General features: G+C 45.8%; 1 pseudogene across 1 annotated transcript; it reads right to left on the bottom strand.

Annotated features, from left to right (window-relative positions):
* Positions 1–15,065: 15,065 nt before the first annotated feature.
* On the bottom strand, positions 15,066–20,632 carry LOC307055615 (NUT family member 2G-like; annotated as a pseudogene). Its single transcript has 6 exons — positions 19,951–20,632; positions 18,865–18,993; positions 17,662–17,833; positions 16,918–17,213; positions 16,406–16,522; positions 15,066–15,884 (listed from the first exon to the last, which is right to left on the bottom strand). The product of its transcript is annotated as an NUT family member 2G-like (transcript).
* Between the last annotated feature and the right edge of the window lie 576 nt (positions 20,633–21,208).

The raw sequence follows: 21,208 nt of genomic DNA, 5'->3' as shown, positions 1-21,208 counted from the left end.
TTTGAATCTCAGGTATGTTCTTTATAATAAATTCAACCCCTTCCAACTTTATATTCCATCTTTCTCAGTCTAGCACTTATAAAACATATGCCAGGGCTTCCCTGGTGGCACAGTGGTTGAGAGTCCACCTGCCAATGCAGGGGACACGGGTTCGTGCCCCGGTCCAGGAGGATTCCACATGCCACGGAGCGGCTGGGCCCGTGAGCCATGGCCACTGAGCCTGCACGTCCGGAGCCTGTGCTCCACAACGGGAGAGGCCACAACAGTGAGAGGCCCGCGTACCGCAAAAAAACAAACAAAAAAACCCAAAAAAAACATATGCCACACACACATTCTACAGGTTTCTGCTGATACACGTTAGCAGGATATAGCATTTCTTTTGATGTATATGCTAACTCCTACCAGGGTGGACATTATACTTGCCTACTGGGGCCTGGTAGAATCTGACTGTAGTTATTAGGATGCAATAAGTGCTGATGTGGGTGGGTCTTGAGAAAAGTAGAAATTTCCTTGAAAACTAACCTATTTAGATGAGGTCTTTAGAGATATGTTAAGTAAGGGAAGGTTAGTTTCCTCAAATGGGGAGGAAGAAGGGTGGCTTCCTTTGGCGAGGAAACCACAGGAAGATTTGGGTTAAAAATTTTCATATGAATCTGAGTCTGCCTACCTGCACTTATCCTAAATACTCAATATATCCTTATCTTAATACCCAACTCTTCCTGATCAATGTCCTGATATTAATCTGTGAGGCTTAGCACAGATGTACGTTGAACTTGCATTTTAATTCTGCAACCCACACTTTTAGATTTGAAACTTGATCCTCAGCCATGTCTGCTGTGTGGCTCTAAGACATGAGAAAATTTTAAGGCCCTCAGTGTGGCTCTCTGTGTCTTCCCATGCCTCGATCTGAGAGTTTAAACACCTAACACCTTTTAACATTAAGTGTAAACATTTTCATTTTGTAAGCTCTCTGGTGCTATAAGAAGCAGCTAATGGTCCCCATGGTGCTTGTAGGTATTACTGCTGTAATAGACAAAATCAGCTGCCGCTTGAGATGTAAAAGTATTGTCTTCAACTGGCAATATGTTCAAAGCAAATATTGCTGGTAATTTATTTATTGCTTCCACTACTCGGAAGAAGCACTTGTCTTTGCATTGGCAATGGAGTCACTATTACATTCAAGCTCAAAACCTTATTCCAGAGTCCCATCTTGAGCATCTTTTTCCTGGGATTACTCATGCAGGACAGGAAATCTGCTTCAGGAAGTTTAGAAAGTAGATTTTAATAAAAGGAGCTTGTTTCAAAAGTTATAAAAGCTGGAGTCAAATGAAATAGGAAGGCAACCTAGAGTTTGGAAAGACTGAATCCCCTAAGCAGAACTGGAATGAATGGAGAGACTGCTGGTGGGTGCTGGGAACATGGAGGGAGAAGCCCTTGAGCAGGAAATTGGACGCATGAGGGAGACGAAGCCTCAGTTGTATGTACAACTCAAAGAAAGAGGGCATTCTGGGTTCTCCCCTATCGCCTTCCTCCAAACTCTCACCAGTCCTTCCTTTACTCAAAATTAATTGGAAGCTAGTTGTCAGTGAATCCTGGGAAACCGAGTTTTCAGGAGTCAGTCCTCTAAAATAAAAATCAGAGCTGGAAAAAGAGAAATAGTCTTTAAAAATTATTCACACAAATATGCCATCCCTTTACAATAACTTCTCACATTCCAGTTCACTTGTTCAAATACCCCACCACTATGATAGTACTTTGACGCAAGTCTGTTTACTCCCTTGCTTTCTCCTGATACTGCCTCTGTATCTCTCCTTACTCTCTTACATTCCAATGTCCATTATCTAATAGTGTGTTTGTCCCTAGCCCTGTTCCAGTGTCTTTTAATTATGCTGGATCAACCCAAACCATTGCTTTCTCTTTTCTTGATCTCCAGCTTTCAAAGTCTTCCCAAGTAAAGTGTATAATAGTTTAGATTGTTTCCTTTATAAATTCACGATCACTAACCTAAAAGGTCCTTTAATATTGCCCTTTAATTCTGCTACATTAATCTGGACCCATCATTTCCCACTCTTTACACTTTGTTCTCTATTGCTGCACTATTCTTTTTTTTTTTTAATCTTTATTGGAGTATAATTGCATTACAATGTTGTGTTAGTTTCTGCTTTATAACAAAGTGATTCAGCTATTGCACTATTCTTAAATGGCATGTCCCCACCATTTGCTATAATATCAGGAGATAATCTCTTTTAATTCACAGAAAAGAAAAGAAAAAACATTAGGAGAACTTTCCTGTTAATTAACATAATAGAGTTACTACATCTGCTGCCATCTTTATCTCCTTTGGTAATTTAACAGAACAGAAGCTCTATTCCTACTAAACCCAATTCCCTTACTCCTGATTTGGATTGCATCACCTTGCACTCTCTAAGGATCCTTATTTTGTTCAATACCTTCTCTAATCTGGATCTTTTCCACTATCTTTTTTCAACATTCTAAAATCTTCCAAATTGGGAAAAATAATAAAGAAGAGTAAAGCAAAAAAGAAAAGCAAAACCAAACTCACCTTTCTCCACCTGACTTCTGTTACTAATTACCACACTATCTCTTCTTCAAAGGCACAGTTTTTAAAATAATTCTTGAAAATGTTTTTCTATATCTTGGCAATTGTGAATAATGCTTCAATGAACATGAGAGTGCAATCTTTTTGAGATCCTGATTTCAGTTCTCTTATACATATATATATACACACACACACACACATATATACATATATATATACATATATCCATTCAGAAGTGGGATTGCTAAATCATATGATAGTTCTATTTTTAATTTTTCGAGAAGCCTCCATACTGTTTTCCATAGTGACTATATACCATTTTGTATTCCCACCAACAGTGTACAAGAGATCCAATTTCTCCATATTCTCCCCAGTACTTGTTACCTTTGTATTTTTGAAACTAAGCATCCTAACAGGTGTGAGGTGATATCTCTTCGTGATTTTGATTTGCATTGCCCTGATGATTAGCGATGCTGAGTACCTTTTCATATACATTTTGGCCGTTCATATGTGTTCTTTGGAAAATGTATATTCAAGTTCTTTGCCCATTTCTTGATCGAGTTATTTGGTTTATTTGCTACTTAGTTGTGGGAATTCCTTATAAATTTTGGAGATTTACCCCTTACCAGATACATGATTTGCAAATATTTTCTCCCATTCCATTGGTTACCTTTCCATTCTGTTGGTTGTTTCCTTTGCTGTGCAGGAGCTTTTTATTTTGATGTAGTTCTACTTGTCTATTTTTGCTTCTGTGGTCTGTGCTTTTGGTGTCATAGCCAATAAATCATTGCCAAGATCAATGTCAAGAAGCTTTTCCCAAAATGTCCATCGACAGATGAATGGTTCAAAACATGTAGTATATATTTACAATGGAATATTTTCAACTTTAAAAGAAGAAGGAGGTTCTACCATTGTGGCAACAGGGATGAACCTGGAGGACAATACGCTAAGTAAATAAGCCAGTCACAGAAGGACAAATACTGCATAATTCCATTTATATGAGGTATCTAAAATAATCAGACTTCATGGAAGCAGAGAATAGAATGTTGGTTGGTTGCCATGGGGCTGGGGAAAGGGAGAAATGGGGAGCTGTTGTTCAATAGGTATGAATTTTCAGTTATACAAGATGAATAAATTCGAGAAATCTGCTGTACAAATAGTGTCTGTAGTTAACAACAGTGTTAAGCACTTAAAATTAGTTAAGAGGGTCAATTTCATGTTAAGTGTTCTTACCACACACAGAAAAAATGGGACACAAGGAAGCTTTTGGAGGGGACAGATATGTCTATTACCTTGATTGTGTTAATTGTCTCATGGCTTTATGCATATGTCCAAACTCATCAAATAGTATACATTAAACATGTGCCATTTTTTGTGCATCAGTTGTACCTCCATAAAGCTGTTTAAAAATGTTTATCTATATTTGATATCTTCACTTTATGACTTCCTTCTCATGCTTCAACCCACTCCCAATCGAATCCATCTTTTATTACTCCAATAAAAAGGTACTTCATAAGTTATTTCCAAATCCATGGATGTGATGTGAAAATTTTATCTCCTAGTTACTTGATCCGTAAGTAGGATTTGCTTCTGTCTTTGAGACTTGATTTTCCTTGACCCCAAAACTCCTCTGGTTTTCTAATCTCTGCGGCAGTTCATTCTCTATCTTCTTTGCAGGGACGTATCCTTCTCCTCAGACATTAAATGTTGAAATTCTTCAAAATTCAGTTTTAGGCCATTATGTCCTCTCACTCTAGAACTCATAATATGATTTCACAGAAACACACAGCTTCAGTTATCAACTCCATAAAGTTTGGACATTTTTTGTACCTGAGACCTCTAATCTGAATTCTGTAAATCCAGTTGCCTAATTAACATCTAAATCTGTTCATTTAAAATATACATAAAGCTAAATACTCATGGTCTCCCTAAACTGCCGAATCTCTCCTCCTTCATTTTCATTTGTCTTAGTGTGTAGTGACACCATTCACCCAGTTGTATAAACCAGGCACCTAACAATAATCCTTGAGTTCAACCTCTCGCATCAGCCACTATATCCTATCCATTATCAACCTTATCCATTTTACCTCCTAGATACTTCCTTAATCTATCTAATGTTCTCTATCTACTCATCGTTGTAAGTGGTAAATTAATGCATGAATATAAATTTCCCTGATTGCTTTGCTTGGTACCTATAGTTTTTATGGCAGAAAAATTTATATTAAAAAAAATCCGTTCATCTTCCCTATATCTTCCCTTCTGTTCCTCCATCCTCCTGTCCCCATTTCAGGCAAGTATACAGGACTCCCTAGAAACCTCTTCCTCAGGAAATATGCCATTTCTAAGCATCAAGGTGTGAAGGAGGAGATTACAAGGCAGTTGGAGGATTAAAAGCCAGTGAGTACAACAAGCACTGCCTGACACTACCTTGTTACTGGATAGAGCCTTGGAGCTGCACCAACTCATTAGAGGGATGTAGTTGAGAGAGATATAGGGAAGGCATGTAATAGGCATGAGGTATCTATCTCATCAAATATTTCAGCATCCCAAACATTATAGAGGAACATTTATAAATGGGACATGAAGGTACAGGTGTCCCGGTCTCAGAAGACCAGAAGGACCTCCACAACACTTTCATGTTACAGGGTTTTTATACCACTTTGGTTGTATAAGGTACCTCTAATAATGGCTGAGTCTAAATTCTCTACCTGCTCAGTTATTTAAAGAATTAAATTCATTTAAATCAAGTAAAGAAACAGTAGGTTTATAGCAGCTCATAACTGCTTACTTTTTTAAAAATATTTATTTATTTATTATTTTTGGCTCTGTGTTGGGTCTTCGTTGCTGCACGCGAGCTTTCTCTAGTTGCGGAGAGTGGAGGCTATTCTTTGTTGCAGTGTGCGGGCTTCTCATCACGGTGGCTTCTCGTTGCGGAGCATGGGCTCTAGGTGCACGGGCTTCAGTAGTTGTGGCACACGGACTCTAGAGCGCAGGCTCAGTAGTTGCAGCGCACGGGCTTAGTTGCTCCGTGGCATGTGGGATCTTCGGGAACCAGGGCTGGAACCCGTGTCCCCTGCAATGGCAGGTGGATTCTTAACCACTGCGCCACCAGGGAAGCCCCTTAACTGCTTACTTTATGTAGAAAAGCTGTCACCAATGTATGGCAAGAACTTTGCTTGTGTAATTTACACTAACTGGTATAATACACCTTCTACAAGAAAACTGAACAAGAATGAACTAGGGAGCAAAACATTTTTATCCTTTGAGCCATTCTGTTTTTAAGGGCTCTGATGTTTTATCTCTGAGAGAAAGAAAAAAAATTTTTTTAATTGGAAATTTAGAGATTGTTTTTTAAAACTTAAAATGAAAGATCTTGGTAGTAATTGAGTGTATAGTATTGTGTCATATGTTTTATCATTCAATTTATAGAACTAATTGCCCATGTGTTTCTATAATAGGGGAGGAAAAATAACGGTTTTAGTCCCACTATAGATATTGCATGATAAAAGGAGAATGATGACCGTCTCCATTTCCAAAGGGAGAACAGGAATTCAAAACATGCTATGCCATAAAACGTTTAATTCAGCATTTTAAAATATTTTGAGCATTTTGAACTCAATGTTTTGTAACCTCTAAAAAAGTATAATGTATATACATAATTTCCACACATTTAAAATGAGTTGTTAAATTGTTAAGACCTGACTTCTTTCTCAAAATTAAGGTATGCTAGTCGGACCTGAGAATAGCCTCCAGAGGGCGACCAAGTTTCATCCCTGCAAACAACTGCATCAAAATTTAACATTGCTTCCAACAAAAGCAAGGACTTTCTAAAGTTAAAATTTGAAAAGCCAGTGATAATAGTTAATCCTTGAAACAATACCATGACCCAAAATCTGAATAGCTCTGCACATATTGGTTGTTTAAGAAGGAGACCACCTCTAATTTGATGGTTTAGTAGAGCAAGGGCCTTTGAATCTAGACAAATCTCACAAAGCTACTAGATCAGCAAAACTTGTCATCAGTTCACGCATGCTCTAATTTTCCTGCTCACTGAAGTCTACCTACTCTAAGCACCTTGTATTAGCAGGGTTTGGCTCTTGCATTTCAACAGACGTAAGGCCTTAAATTCAAGGGTCAGCTCTACAAATGGTTGATATATTACTTTGTAAACAGAGTTTCATCTATGGAATGGGATAAATATCTTCCTTATGTCTCATTGTTTTGTGAGTATTAAATTAGATAAATATATGAAAACACTTGACACAATGACTGGTAGGTAAACTTACTTTCTGCCCATTTCTTTTGCCCTCCCTTTTTTTCTCCTTAAATTGAGAAAGATAGGATCTTATTATGTCATTCACTTCAATGTTTTAGTGCTATATCACTCTTCCATTACTTTTCCCCAAAGTATATTTTTTAAAATCTCACAGAAATAAAGTAGTGATTAAGTTTAAATAATTGATATTTCTCAATCCCTAGACAGAAGTATATCTAATAAAAGTCGGTTTGTTAATCCTTGACTGATAATGACTAGAAAATAAAGAAGTATTTCTAATTGGGCAATCCATCCAACTGGCTGTCACCGTGTACCAATGGATTATATTTTTTCTACTTATTTCATCTTTATTAAAGCTACAACGCAGAGAACATTAGTTGAGTTTACCTTGTAACTGCCCTTTGTCATTATTCCTGACCTGTATCTAACTAGCAGACAGTTACTTTTGATTCTTCTGAGAAAGTTTCTAAAGCATTGCTTTTCTTTATAAAATAACCTTCCTGAAGGTAATGCTAATTTTAACTACTGATCAAGATGGCCTTAATGTTTCCCTCAGTTTGGCTAAACTTCAGACAGGATTTTTCTTTACCATAGACCTCTAACCTCCCTTTTCTGAAAACATTTACTTTAAGAAACTTGAAATTATAAATTCTTTCTCTGCCCCTTTGAGATGTAAATTTTCTCCTAGTCACTTGATAATTTTCCAACCCAGAAATGTCTTTCTCAAGGATCTGGGAGTCAGCTCTTTGAAATATAACCTTCAAGAAAGGTATTGCCCCTAGTTCCCAGTCTCTGTGGGGAGTATAGGAGCCTAACTTTGATAAGAGCCAAAGCAAACAGAGATGGTCTAATTATATTGACCAACCTCTTCCCCAGCATCCTCTACTATTTTTCCTACAGCTCATCCTGGCATCTAAAAACTTCCATGCCTTTTGTTTCAGCAGAACGGAGTTCAGTCTCTCTCCCCTATTACAGAATCATCTTGAGTAAAGTACTCCTTGCCTGTTTAACCATCTGGTGCAATTTTTCTTTGACATCACTCCATCACTTACTCCAAACTGCCTACCACTTTCAGATTAATCTTATGAAACTTTGTATATGTGCTGCTGGAGTGAGCACAATCTTTATAGAACTTTGAATCACTCCCTATTTCCTGTGGCATGAAGCCCACCATTCAAACTTCTCCACAGTCTTATACCTTCCAAACTCATTAGTGTTATCTTCCAATTCCTGAATTCTCTCCTCCAATAATATTAGTACATTTTCTTCCTAAACGTGGCTAACATTTCCCCATTTTGAGATTTCATGTGTCTTCTAATTTTTTTAATATTTGGAAATTCTATTATACTGTATTTGCCCATAACAAATAAAATAGAAATTGTTTCAAGTCTTTGCAAATAAATTTAATACAGGGTATTAAGAACACCAGTGATGAAACTTCTGAGAAGTAAAGAAGGGCCACCTAGATAATGGAGTGATTAGTAGGAACAGGAATTTACTTGTACCCCTATGCTGGAAAGGCAAAGTTAAGGAGAGGGTTGTAAAGGAGTCCAGGGCCAGGTTAAATGATCATCAATGCCAGACCATACCAGTTCTGTCTCATTGGAGTTGGAGCTGTGGAAGTTACACATTTGCTGCTGGAGAATCTTCACAAAGTAGAGGAAGAAAGGGAGAAATCTCATAGCTTATCCCTAAACTCCCATATACCATCAGTTGCTTCTTTTTGGCTGCACCTGATCAAAAGTAAGCTGCCTCTATGAGTCTGCTATCATGTGATACAAAACAGATTCAAGAAGGCACAATGATTAAATTCAAGAAAAAGCAGTCCAAAACTAGTATTTTTGCTTGAATGTTGGGCAACAGTCTGTTTTCTGTATTTTTCCTAACTTTATTGAGATGTAATTGACATATAGCATTGTGTAAGTTTAAGGTGTACAACCTGTTGGTATGTTACATGTTGTGAAATGATTACCACAGCGGAGCTAGTTAACACAACTCCGTTACCTCGCATAAATACCATTTCTTTTTTTTGGTGAGAACATTTAAGATCTACTCTCTTAGCAACTTTAAAGTATATAATACAGTTCTGTTAACTGCAATCACCATGCTGTAGATTAGATTCCCAGAAATTCATGTGCTAACTGGATATTTTACCCTTTGGTCAACATCTCCCCATTTCCGCCAACCCCAACCCCTGGCAACAACCATTCTATTCTCTGTTTCTCTGGGTTTGGCTGTTTTAGAGTCTACAATTTAGTTATATCATACAGTATTTATTTTTCTCTCTCTGACTTATTTCACTCATCATAATGCCCCAAGGATCCATAAATGTTGTTGCAAGTGGCAGGATTTTCTTCTTTTTCATGGCTGAATAATATTCCATCTGTGTACATACCACATCTTCTATATCCATTTATCCATGTATGGACACTTTGGTTGTTTCCATCTCTCGGCAATTGTGAATAATGCTGCAATGAACGTGCGAGTGCAGATATCTCTTTGAAATAGTGATTTCATTTTCTTTGGATATATATATACCCAAAGCAGGATTGCTAATGTATGGTAGTTTTCTTTTTAATTTTTTGAGGAGACTCCATATTGTTTACCATAGCGGCTGTACCAATTTACATTCCCACCAACAGTGCACAAGGGTTTCCTTTTCTGCATCCTTGTCAACATTTGTTACCTCTTAGTCTCTTTGAGGTGATATCTCGTTGTAGTTTTGATTTGCATTTCCCTGGTGATTAGTGATGTAGAGCATCTTTTCATGAACCTGTTGGTGATCTGGATGTCTTCATTGGAAAATTTTTTATTCAGTTCTTCTGCCCAAGTTTTAATTGAATTGTTTGAAAATCTATATCTATCTATATCTATATATCTATATATGGATATATAGATATATAGCCATTGTATGAGTTCCTTATATATTTTGGATATTAACACCTTATCACGTACATGATTTGCAAATATTTTCTCCCATTCTGTAGCTTCCCCTTTCATTTTGTTGATTGTTTATTTTTCTGTGTAGAAGCTTTTTAGGTTGATGTAGTTATATAACAAGTTGTATAACACGTTGTATATAACAAGTTATATAACAAGTTGTATTTCTCTTGGTGATTTTAAGATTCCCTTGTTATCTTTAACGTTGACATTTTAATTTTAATATCTCTTGGTATGGATCTCTTTAGGTTGATCTGCTTTGGAGCTCTCTGGGCTTCCTGTATCTGGATGTCTGTTTGTTTCCCCAGGTTAGGAAAAGTTTTCAGATATTATTTCTACAAATGTTTTCTGCCCCCTTTTCTCTTCTCCTTCTGGAGCTCCTATGAGGTGAATGTTATTCCATTTGATGTGCCCTAAATCCCTTAAGCTATATTCATTATTTTCATTCTTTTTTCTTCCTTATTCTCTGATTGGATGAGTTCCTCTGACCTGTCTTTGAGTTCACCTATTCTTTCTCGTGCTTCATCTACTGTATTTCTAAGTTCAGTTATTGCATTCTCCAGTTCTGTGACTTCTATTTGGAACTTTCTTATATCTTTTATTTCTTCGTTGAAGTTCTCACTGTTTTCATCCATTTTCCTTGTGAGTTCAGTGAGCATTTTTATGACCATAACTTTGAACTCTTTATCAAGTAAATTACTTATGTTCATTTCATTAAGATTTTTTCCTGAGGTTTTATTTTGTTCTTTTTTTGGAGTATAGTCCTCTCTTTCTTCGTTTTGCTTGACTCCCTGTGTTGGTTTCTATGCATTAAGTGAAATAGCCACATCTCCCAGTCTTGAAGAGCTGTGTGACAGATGAACCTTGTCATTTAACCCTGTCTACTCTTGGTTGCCTCTCAAACCTTTGTGATTGTCTAAGCAGTTTATTTTTAATAGACCTGGCACAGCATCCCAGCAGTTGAGGGTGTGCCAAGACAAATGAGCAACCCAAAGTGGAGGATCTCAGGCAGCACCTAGATTCAGGTTGATAGGAAGCCAGAAAACTTGGTAACAGCTTTTAAAGAATGCAAATGTATTTAGTCTTGTGAGATTGCAAGTGTAAGCCCTGCTGCGCCCCAGAAGCAAGCAATCTGAAGGTGTTCCCTGGGGAGCAGTCACAAGAAAACAGTGCTTCAGATAAGTGTACAAGCTCCATTCTGGGAGATACCAGTGAACTGTAGTAAGGCAGAGTGAGGGTGGAGAGATGGCACCCCCAGCCTACCTTCCCCGAGAGCACATCCGTAGCCTCTAGATGTGTGCTTGAACCTGAAGCCTGCTCTTAAGTCTTGTCCCTACTAGCAAATAGGCCTTTTTCATGTAAAGGCTGGGGCTGTGTCTCAGTCTGATGTGTAGTGGTACATCCTGGGGGTGGTATCCTGCCAAGAACTGTCTCTCCAATTGTTACAGTCCCATGGGACCCAGAAAAGAAATCCCTCCTGGCCTCCAGAGCCAGGTGATCAAGGAGCATCCCCTGAGTGGAGGCCACAAAAATGGGATCTCCTGTCTTGGAGATTCTGGCTCTCTGGAGCACATCAGAAGGAAAGTGTGAAGATGATGCTTACTGGCTGAGTGAGGCGGTGGGAAGAGTGCAAAGATGACACCATTTGAATAAAGGGAAAGAGGGAAAAGAAAAAAAGAAAAAGAAGAAGAAAAATATATATATATATACCAAGACAGAGGAAGAGCAGGGAAGAAGGAGCCAGCTGGCTGGAGCACAAAGTTGTCACCTGCAGGAAAGGAAAAAGGGGAAAAAAGATGGCACCTTTCAGTTTTATCAAGGCAGAGAGAGAGCAGGAAGATGGCACCCGCCAGCCTCTGTCCCTGGGGAGTATTCCAGCAGGCCCCTGTTCCTCAGATGAATGCTTTAAAATTGGGAAGTGAGTCTCTTTCACAAAAAGTCAGAGTGCTTTTCAAAGGGCTGCTTCTACACTTGGCCCTGGGACAGGTGAGTCTGTGCACAGGCCCTTTAAGAGCTGTTCCTCAGTTCACCACAGCCCTGTGGGTCTCATGGGATGTGCCTTGTTGGTCTTCAAAGTCAGATGTTTTGAGGGTCTGTCTCTCAGGTGCCAGCCTTAAAATTTGGAGTGCCCAATGTGGGGTCCATAACCCTTCACCTCTCAGGAAGAAGCTCCAGGTTTTGAGTTCCTTCCTAATTGTGTGTCTCCACACCAAGGATGGGGTTTATGGCAAAATTGTGTCTCAGCCTTTCCTACCTGTTTTGATGTGGTTTCCCTCTGGTTTTCCTGATGTGAAGGGGTTGCTCCACCATCTTTTAGTTTTCTTCAGAGGAAATTTTTCCATATGTAGCTGTAGATTTGGTGTGTTTGTGGGAGGAGGTGGGTTCAGGATCTTCCTGTGTTGCCATCTTGAACTGGAACCTATTTAATATGTTTTAAATTTTGGTTTTTAATCGTTCAGTTTGTTACTAGTATATGGAAATATGATCAATGTTGTGTATTAATGTGTATGTATTGATTTTATATTCTGAGATCCTGCTAAAGCAAGTTATTATAATTTATTATGAGTCTACTTATACATTCCTTGGAATTTTCTATGTAGACAATTATGTCATCTGTAAATAATGACAGTTATATTTCTTCTTTTCTAATATGTATGCCTCTTTTTTCCTTTTCTTGCTATACTACACTAACTAGAATCTAAAGTACTAAGTTGAAAACTAAGATAAGAGTGGACATTCTAACCTTGTTTTTGAACTCAGGGAAAAGCATTCATTCTTTCACCATTTCATGTGATGTTAGAAGTAGGTTTTTTGTAGATGTTCTTTATTAGGTTGAGGTAGTGACCTTCTATTCCTAGTTTTCTGAGCATTTTTAATATGAATGGGTGTTGAATCTCGTTAAATGCCTGTTCTGTATTAAGTGGTGTGACAGTATGTGTTTCTTCTTTAGACTCAATATGGTAGATTACATTGATGATTTTTTACCATTGAACAAGGCTTGCATCCCTGGAATAAATTCCACTTGGTCATAGTCTATTATTCATGTGGATTCTGATGGTAGGTATTCTTGTGGATTTCTTCTAGTAGGGTAAATTCTGGTTCCCCAAAAACGTCCGTGTTTAACCCCTCCTATGACAATATGTGAACGTTACCTTGTATGGAAAAATGGACTTTGCAGCTGTGACTAAGTAAAAAATGTTGAGATGAAGAGATTATCCTAAATTTTCTGGGTGGGCTATATATAGACACAAAGAGCTGTATAGGAGGGACACAGGAAGAGTCAGAGTTGGAGAGACCATGGGATGAGGGAAGCAGAGATTAAAGTGATGCACTTTGAAGATGGAAGAAGGGACTAATTCCAAGGAATGCAGGCAGCCTCTAGAAGACAGAAAGGGAAAGGAAACAGATTCTCCTGTACGGCTTCCAAAGGAACAAGCCCTGAGACACCTTGACTAATATCAGACTACTAAGCTGCAAAAACTTTCTTTCACAAAGGGTCAAGGAGGGCTGGGAGCACATATGTGCTGCCCACCTGGACAGAGGGGGACCTGTGAGGCTGATGTACAGATTCTGTGGAGGTGGAGAGACATGAGCCCCTTTCTTCTCCAAGCTCTTTGCAGGGTCCAGCAGAGAGTCATGCCACCTGTGGAAGCCTGCGGCCCCAGTTTTGCATGCTGGTGGTGTAGGGGTCATGTTCAGGGAATCTCTGTTGTCCTAACACCTGCCTGGGTCCTGGGGAAGGAATCAGAAGTCAGAAGCAGGAGAAGAGCCTTTGGCCAGCAGGGAAGGGGGGGTGAGGCCCAGGGCAGGTCCATAAAAGATCAGAGCATCTCAGTGCTTTAGGAGGAAGGGGCTTCAGAGGTGAGCCAACACAGGCTGTGCCAGAGGCTAAGCAGACTGGGAGGGGAGGCACTTCTGGGAGACAGCAGGGGTCTACTCCCTGCCCCTCATTGTTTGCTCATCTCACTCTAATGAGGGGGTCATTTCCCCTGCTCTGATGATTCGAAGTCTCTGCCGGCACCCACAGGACGGTGACTGAGGCCTCCACACTCCTCAGCATGGATCCCAGCTCCCACTCAGATCTGGGGCCACAGACACCTCTCCCACACCCTGCTGCCCCTGTGAGCAAGCTGTTCTTGTGCAACGTGGTCATAGTTTGTTAGGAGGATCTGTTTTCTATGGGGATACAAACCAGTGTTGATACCAATACACATACATGTCCAGCCATGTGTGCAAAGGGAAGGGACAGTAGTTCTGGGGTGTCTTTGCAGACCCGTAGGCCCCTAACGCCAGTCCCCACAGCCACAGCCAGATGGGTCCTCCTCCCTCAGTTGAACGAGATGCTGCTGCACAGAAATCCCACAAGTTCCACAAAGGGGCCCAACTGTCATTTCCCTTATACACACCTTTAACGGGTGCCCCATGAATTTCCCCACACCCATTCCCCTTGTTGCATCCTCATTGGGATTAAGAGGTAGCTGCTTCCACCACTCTCCACATTGCAATAATCCCAGTGGGACTAGAGGATGCTCCCACTACGATGAGGCAGACAGTCCTGTCCCCATGGCCAAGACTTTTCGTCTCTGGTCAGGCCACCCACACAGGAAACCCTGGATGAGCGGAGGGTCATCCCAGCGCCGTCGTCTGGCCACATGAGGAAAGCAGAGAGAAGCTCCATAATGACAAGGGCTGTCTCCAGGCTCCATCCTAGAAACTGGTGAGTGTCCAGAGGGCTGAAAGGCACAATGCAGCTCTGCCTCCCCAGAAGGTTCGGGGATGCAGAAGATGGTACAGATGCCCCGGAAGGCCCCTAGCCAAGCAGGCGTTAGAGAAGGGGCTGATGAGGGGGTCCCTGGGGAAAGTGAGAGCTGTGCGTTCCCAGGGGCAGCCTGAGGAGTCCTTGTCTATGTGGAGGAAAGGTGTGGCCACCTGTAGACCCAGAGCTCCTGCGACCTCCCTCATCCTTCCTTCCTCTCAGGATCGCTCTCTGTGGAGCAGCTCAACACCAACAAGATGACAGTGGCCTGAGAGCATTTCCCACGAAAACGATCTTTGTTCACAATTTACATACATCACTCCAAAGGTCCTGCTCCCACCCACACCTGGCCACACCCACCTCCCCCACCTCCCTAACCCCCCACAATCCCGCTCCCCCTCCCCGCCCTGGTGGTCCTGCCCCCTCCCTTCCCCCCACATCATCCAGGATCAGCACTGGGAGGAGGAGGAGCCCCTAGGCTCCCCAGGGGGCTGCCCTGGGGCCTCGCCCTTGGGGGCCGGCCCAGCTGTTCCCTACCGGCTGCAGTGCTTCTTCCTCCTCTTCCCACGCTTCTTTGTGTCAAACGGGTCACGCTTTCTCTTTCTCAGCTGTGAGGGGCGAGCCAGCCCCAGAGCCAAGGCTGGCCTCCCAGAGACGCCGAGGCCGGCCCCGGGGATGGGCAGCTTCTCAGCAGCGGCTGGGCCTCCACACAGAGCCCGCTTCCTCGACTTGGGAGCGGCTGGTGGAGCTGGGCTGAGGCCTCTTCTCTGAGAGGAGGGGGACTGGGGAGCACTCTGGGCCCCCCAACCTCCAGAGGAAGCCAGGGCTGAGACATGCGCAGGACTGAGGGACATCCCGAAAGGCACCAGTATATGCTGAGAGTCTACGATGAAGACGCTTTGGAGCACCTCCTCATTCTCACTGGACCCGTCCCTGGGCACTCGGGCCTCCCGAAGAGGAGAGGCCTTTCTGAGAACAGACGCATCCCTGGATCTCAGTAGAGGGCCAGTGCGCCTTTGACCCTGGGGAGGGGAGAGCCGTACGGGCCGGAATATAGAGAACTCCTGACGTCCTCCAGAGGGAACAAAGACTTTGGGCCTGCACAGGGCAGTGTCTGTTTGGATGAGCCTACGAAGAGCCTCAGAATCAATCTCTGGTGGGCAGGCTTCATCACTGACCCCTAGATGGGGGTCTTGGTCGTGCCTCTGGGCACCTTGGCCGGCGTCGGACTCAGAAGGACTTGAGGCCATTCCGGGTGCCCTGTGACTCGGGGCCATTCCGGGTGCCCTGTGACTCGGGACTGCCCGCACACCGTCGTCCTCTTTCAAGGCCAGGAGTCGTTTCTGCACCAGCTGGTAGGAGAGAGGAGGACAGTGACGGCTCCACACACACGTGTGAGGGGAGGAGCACTGGGCAGTGGGACAATGGCCCTGGGGGGGGAGGAGGGGACGGGCGACCCCAGGACTCGAATCCAAATTCAGACACTGTGGCAGTCCTGCCATCCTCCTGCAACTGATTCCCAGCTTTGTGACCTTCCCTCCCCTCCCGGCTCCCCGTCCTCTCCTTCCTTTCACCCTGCACTGCACCCACCCCAGAACGGGCCCTTCCCCATGCCAGGCGTCCCAGGCAGGGGAGGGATGGACAGCGCTCTGTGGCCCTCCTGTTCTGGGGCCCTACCTCTCCCCTGTTCACTGGGGTCCCTCCGTGCCCTGGTCTTCCTGGGTGTCCCTTGTGTCCCCTGTTCTACCGGGGATCCCTCCCTCCTCTGGCTCCCCTGGGTCATCTGGGTTTCCCTGTCCCCTGGATCACCTGGGGTCCCCCTCCCGTGGGGTCCCCTGGCTCCCTGAGTGTCCCTCTCCCTCCCCTGACTCACTTCTTCGGGGGTGAGCCCTTCCTCCTGCTCCAGCTCCTTCTCTAGGGCCAAGAGATCCAGCTGTGGGTCTGGGGAAAGCAAATCTGCCAGGAATCCAGGGTGAATGACTGCCTCCACCTAGAACAGAAAGAAGAGGCTGTGAGTGAGCATCCTTGGCCAGGAGTGGCCTGTGAGACAAGAAGGCCAGGAGGGAAAGTGAAAAGCAGAGACCCACCCCACTCTCCTCCACAAGGCGGGGATGGTCAGCGCACACACACACACATGCAAACATGCACATACACAGTCACACACAAAAGAGCACATATACAGAGGCACAGACACAGACACAAAGGCATACACACAGTAGACACAAACATATACACACAAACATCTGCGTAAACCTCCCCTAACACCAGGCTCAGGAACAAGGAGCTGAGCTTAAGTCCCAACGGCCTGAGCAGAACCCAGATCTTGGGTGCTGAGAGTTCCATGCCCTGGCATCTTGCAGACCCCAGTCTCCAGGCCTAGCCTACTTTGGTGACAAAGTCCTCCTGGGAACACAGCTTGTCGATGTAGCTTAAGAGATCCGGGTCCGAGTAGGTGCCGTCCTCTTCCTGCTGCAGCTCATGTCCGTCCTCTCCCCGTTCTGCATCTGAGTCGCCTGTGGCTGAGTGGACGGGCCCCACCAGCGCCTCCATGATGCCCATATACTCCCTCACAGCCTCAGGTGGAAGCTCCTCGGGTGCCTTGGGCTCCGGGGGTCGCTGGGACCTGTGTGGCTTCGGGCGGGAGGGCTGGGCGCTGGGGCCGGACATCCTGGGAGCACAGGCTGAGGCAGAGCAGGAGGAAGGGAAGGAAGGTGAGGGGCTCCCGGTCCACCTCCTGACCACCGGGCACGCTGGTGAGGGCATTGTTGGGGGACATGGATGTGGTTGTGGGGGAGTCAGGACCACCTGAAGCTTCATGCACAGTTGGAGGGGGGAGGTAAGGGGGCATCTAAGAGAGTCACGTGTAAGGAAGTGGGGAACCTCCAGTTTTCCAGGGGTGTCCCCGTCAAGCCCACTTCTTAGGCAGACTTTGTGTGCAGTCCTTTGACAGGGAGGTGTGAGAGAAGTTACAAGATTGACCAAGTCAATACCCCGTAGTGACAAAGGGCATCTGAGACCCCACCCCCCCACCCCCCGCCTCGGTGGCTGTTTTGCTTGAAAGACCAATGCCCCTGTTATGAAGGAAGATGATCCACATGGGAACAGTGGCCAACCCTGGGCCCCTGTTACCTGTGTGTTCAACTCCAGTGGGAACCTGGGTGGCTGGCTGAAGGCCCACTTTTGGGGCTGGGGGCCCCCGAGGATCCAGCTTCGGTGGGGCTGGAGAGGCAGGCCCTGCGCGCACTGCATCCACTGCAACTGCTGAATCTGCATCTCCTCCTCTGCCTCAAATTCCATGAACCTGGGGTGTGACGGAGGCACAGGCCACCCTGAGAAAATGGCCTGGGTTCTGGAGCCCAACAAAGGCAGCCAAGAATGAGGGATTGGGAGAGGATGTGCCTTGGGGCTGTCAAGGCCCTGTGAGGTGCTGTCCACAGCAGAGAGCTGCTCCTGGAACTGATAGAAGATCTGGGACCCTTCCTGCCTCACCAGCACTGGAGAGCATTCAACAGCATAGAGCCAGGTCGCTGCACTGAACCAGGTCAACGGGACACGTGGCTGACCCAGGGGGCACCCTCCTCATGCCCCCCATCCAGAGCCACATGAAGGGCTGACAGCCAGAGGCTGGAACAGGCATGTGTTCCCCACAGGGGTCCTTGCCCAAATCCAGGACCCTGGGTTGGGACTGAGAGTTCTGGAACGTAGACCTGGAGACAGGGCTCAGGAGAGGCTGGACGATGTGGATGCTGAGCTTAGAGGACAGGCCTTCCTTTCCTCTGAGAGGTGCTTGTTTGTTTCTTAAACCAAGGGGGATTACCGTGGAGCAAACACTGGAAGGGCCAGAGACCCTTGGGCTGATGACAGCTGGCTTCCCCAGCCTCTTCAGGGATGCCAGGGTACCCACTCAGGCCACTTTTCGTGAGGAGGGGGGGTCCCAAATCTATGTCAGTGGCCGCCAGCCAGCCACCACTAAGGAAGCAGCAGGCTGGCGGGTGGAGCTCTTTCCCCGGCCCAGCCCATAAGGCCGGAGTTGGACCCCTACTGGACTCACAGCTTCACCCTGCCCCGTCCTGAGACCTTCATGTGAGGGCAAGGGTAGGTCAAACTCAGGGGAGGGCAGAGCTCCTGGTGGAGGAAGGACAGAAGACCCAAACTCTCAAGGTGAGGGAGGGGTTTCTGGAGGACTGTAGGGCCTCTGGGCTGCGGGCCCCCCGTTCCGAGCGACAGCCCTTCTCCTTTGTCCTCTCTGATGAGCACCCCCACGGCCAGACCCTGCCCTCACCCGCTCGCCTCACCCTCCACGCAGCCCCTGGGCCCAGGACGCTGACTCACTTTTGCGCCATCTCGTAGTAGATCATCCGGTCAGAGTTGCTAATGTGCTGCCATTCCTGCACGGCCCTGCACAGTCCCTCCTCCAGTGTCATGGTGGGCTTCAGGCGGGCCAGGGATCGAAGCGCTGGGCTGTAAGCACTCGGGGTCAGTCTCTGTGCCCAGCCCAGCCCCCACCTGCCTGACCCCACCCACCAACGTGGACCACACATCACTCAACACAGCATGACTGAGCAACAGGAGAGTGAGAGGCAGGTGTCTGGGAGAGCAGAGACAAGCCTTCCCGGCTACTGCTGTCACCACCTCACACTCACTCGAGGATGACCATCCACTCCCAGGCTAGAGCTGGGACACTGTGCCTTGGGGAGCTCTTTTCCTCTTCAAGGCTGCCTTTTCATAATAAAAATCACCATCATCAATGAGGCGTGGCATTTGCCAGGCAATCTGCTGACACTTCATAGATTAGCCCAAGGAGTCTTCTGCACGGTCCTCTGAATGAAGTGTGATTGTCCCCTTTTTACGAGGGACCGGAGGTTTAGGATGGAAATGCCTGCCAGGCTCACAACTCTAGTGGGAGAGAGCCCATGCCCTTAGGAGAGCTCTACCATCACCCTGTTCCTAGTGGAATTCTCCACATCAACAAAGTCGAGGCGTGCATGAAGCGCTCTCCTGGGCCCCGTGCTCCTCCCCCTTCTCCGAAGTGACCTCCCCCGGCCATGTACACTCAAGTGCTGTATGAAAGGAGACGGCAGCACAGGAGAGTGTGGCATCCACTCCTTGGCTCCTCAACTTACACCACGACCCTCTCTGACTGCAAGTCTTCAGGCCATATTACCAGGAGAATCATGGAAGAGCAAGCTGGCTAGACTCACAGGGGGATGGGGTCAGTTGAGATAAGGCACATTTCAGTCATGATGGCATGGACTGGCAGGCTCGCCCGTATAACCGACAATGTGCCTTCTCATGGCGTGGACATCGCCCTCACACCTTGCTTCCAGTATCCCTAGAAACCTAACCTGCGAGTCCATCCCCAGTTCCTCTTTATCTAAGAGCTCCGATAAGCTCATGACCCCCTGAGCGTTCACTCACATGAGAAAGCAGGAAAGAGCTTCTGCATCAGGACTCTGGGGAGTCTCCAGGCCAGTGGCTTTAGGCGCTGCCACCGTCGGAAGTTACTGTACACGCTCTGGTGGTTAGAGCAGTCCTCCTGCGAGGCATAGGGCTGGTTGGTGTCCAGGCTGCCCTCCCTGGAAGTGCCATGTGGCCATGGCCCAGAGTTCACTGGGCGAATGTTAGGGGCCATCTGGGCAGCTGGTGGTGGAGCTTGAGGAGGAAAGCCTGGGGTCCAGCCTCCCTTGCCAGCCTGAGTAACTCCAACAGCTGGAGCAGTCACAATGGTCTCCATCGCAGGGGTTGCTAAGAATATGGGTGCAGGACATGCAGCACTCCCGCTGAGGGCCCCTAGAGCGCTCCAGTTGAGGGGGCCCTGAGGAACGATAAAGGTCTGAGTCTGGGGGGCCTGCACTGGCCTCCCTTGTGACCTGACCTGTACAGTGAAGTTGCAAGCCTCAGGGGCACTGGGGCCACAGCCACCATTAGCCACCAAAGGCATCCTGGGGAAAGCTGGCAGCAGCAGGCTGCTGCCAGGAGGGAATGCGGGGGTGATGAGAGGTGGCAGGTGCTGCTCCCAGGGTGGCCAGTGCTGGGCGCCAGGAATGGGTGGAGGAAAGGACACTGCCATGAAAGTAGACAAGGAGGCACCGGGGTTCATGGTGACATCCGTTCCCAGCACTGCAGATGCTGTTGAGGCAAAGGAAAGGAGTGAATGGAGGAGGAGAATGGGCAAGTGGGACTGAGGCTTTCTGCGGCATCAGAGTGTAAATCTCCACAGATGAGAGACTCTTGGACAAGGGAAACTGCAGCGTGCAAATGTCTTCAAGTGATTTTCATGCCCTGACCTCCAGTTGAGAATTATTCCACTGGTGACCCCACGCCCATCCACCAAGCTCCCTGACCCCTGCCTGCCGAGAAGAAGTTGCCTCAGCAAGCACTCACTTGGAGAGCCTCCCTAAGGCACACCCTGGCACCTAAGCCTCACAGGCTGTCTCCCAAGACCTGGAGCTGTGTGGATATCCGCTCTGTGAGAAATGCCCCTCATCCGGCGTACTAGCAGGGGCCTTCTGCAAGGTAAGTTCTAGGCCCCCAAAGGCCCTTTGTGGACAGGCACTGTGTAAAATATTAGGGCCCCACCTCCTCCTCAGTCCTCCTTTTCCTGATGCTCAGTATAAATCCCCTCTTTCTTTCCTAGCCTCCCAAAACAAAACAAAATGCTGGAAAATATCTCTAA

The sequence above is a fragment of the Hyperoodon ampullatus genome (assembly GCF_949752795.1).
Source record: "Hyperoodon ampullatus genome assembly, chromosome: 7".
NCBI classification, from domain to species: Eukaryota; Metazoa; Chordata; class Mammalia; order Artiodactyla; family Ziphiidae; genus Hyperoodon; species Hyperoodon ampullatus.
Note: the sequence above shows the minus strand (reverse complement) of the source record. Positions and strands in the feature narration are given on the sequence as shown.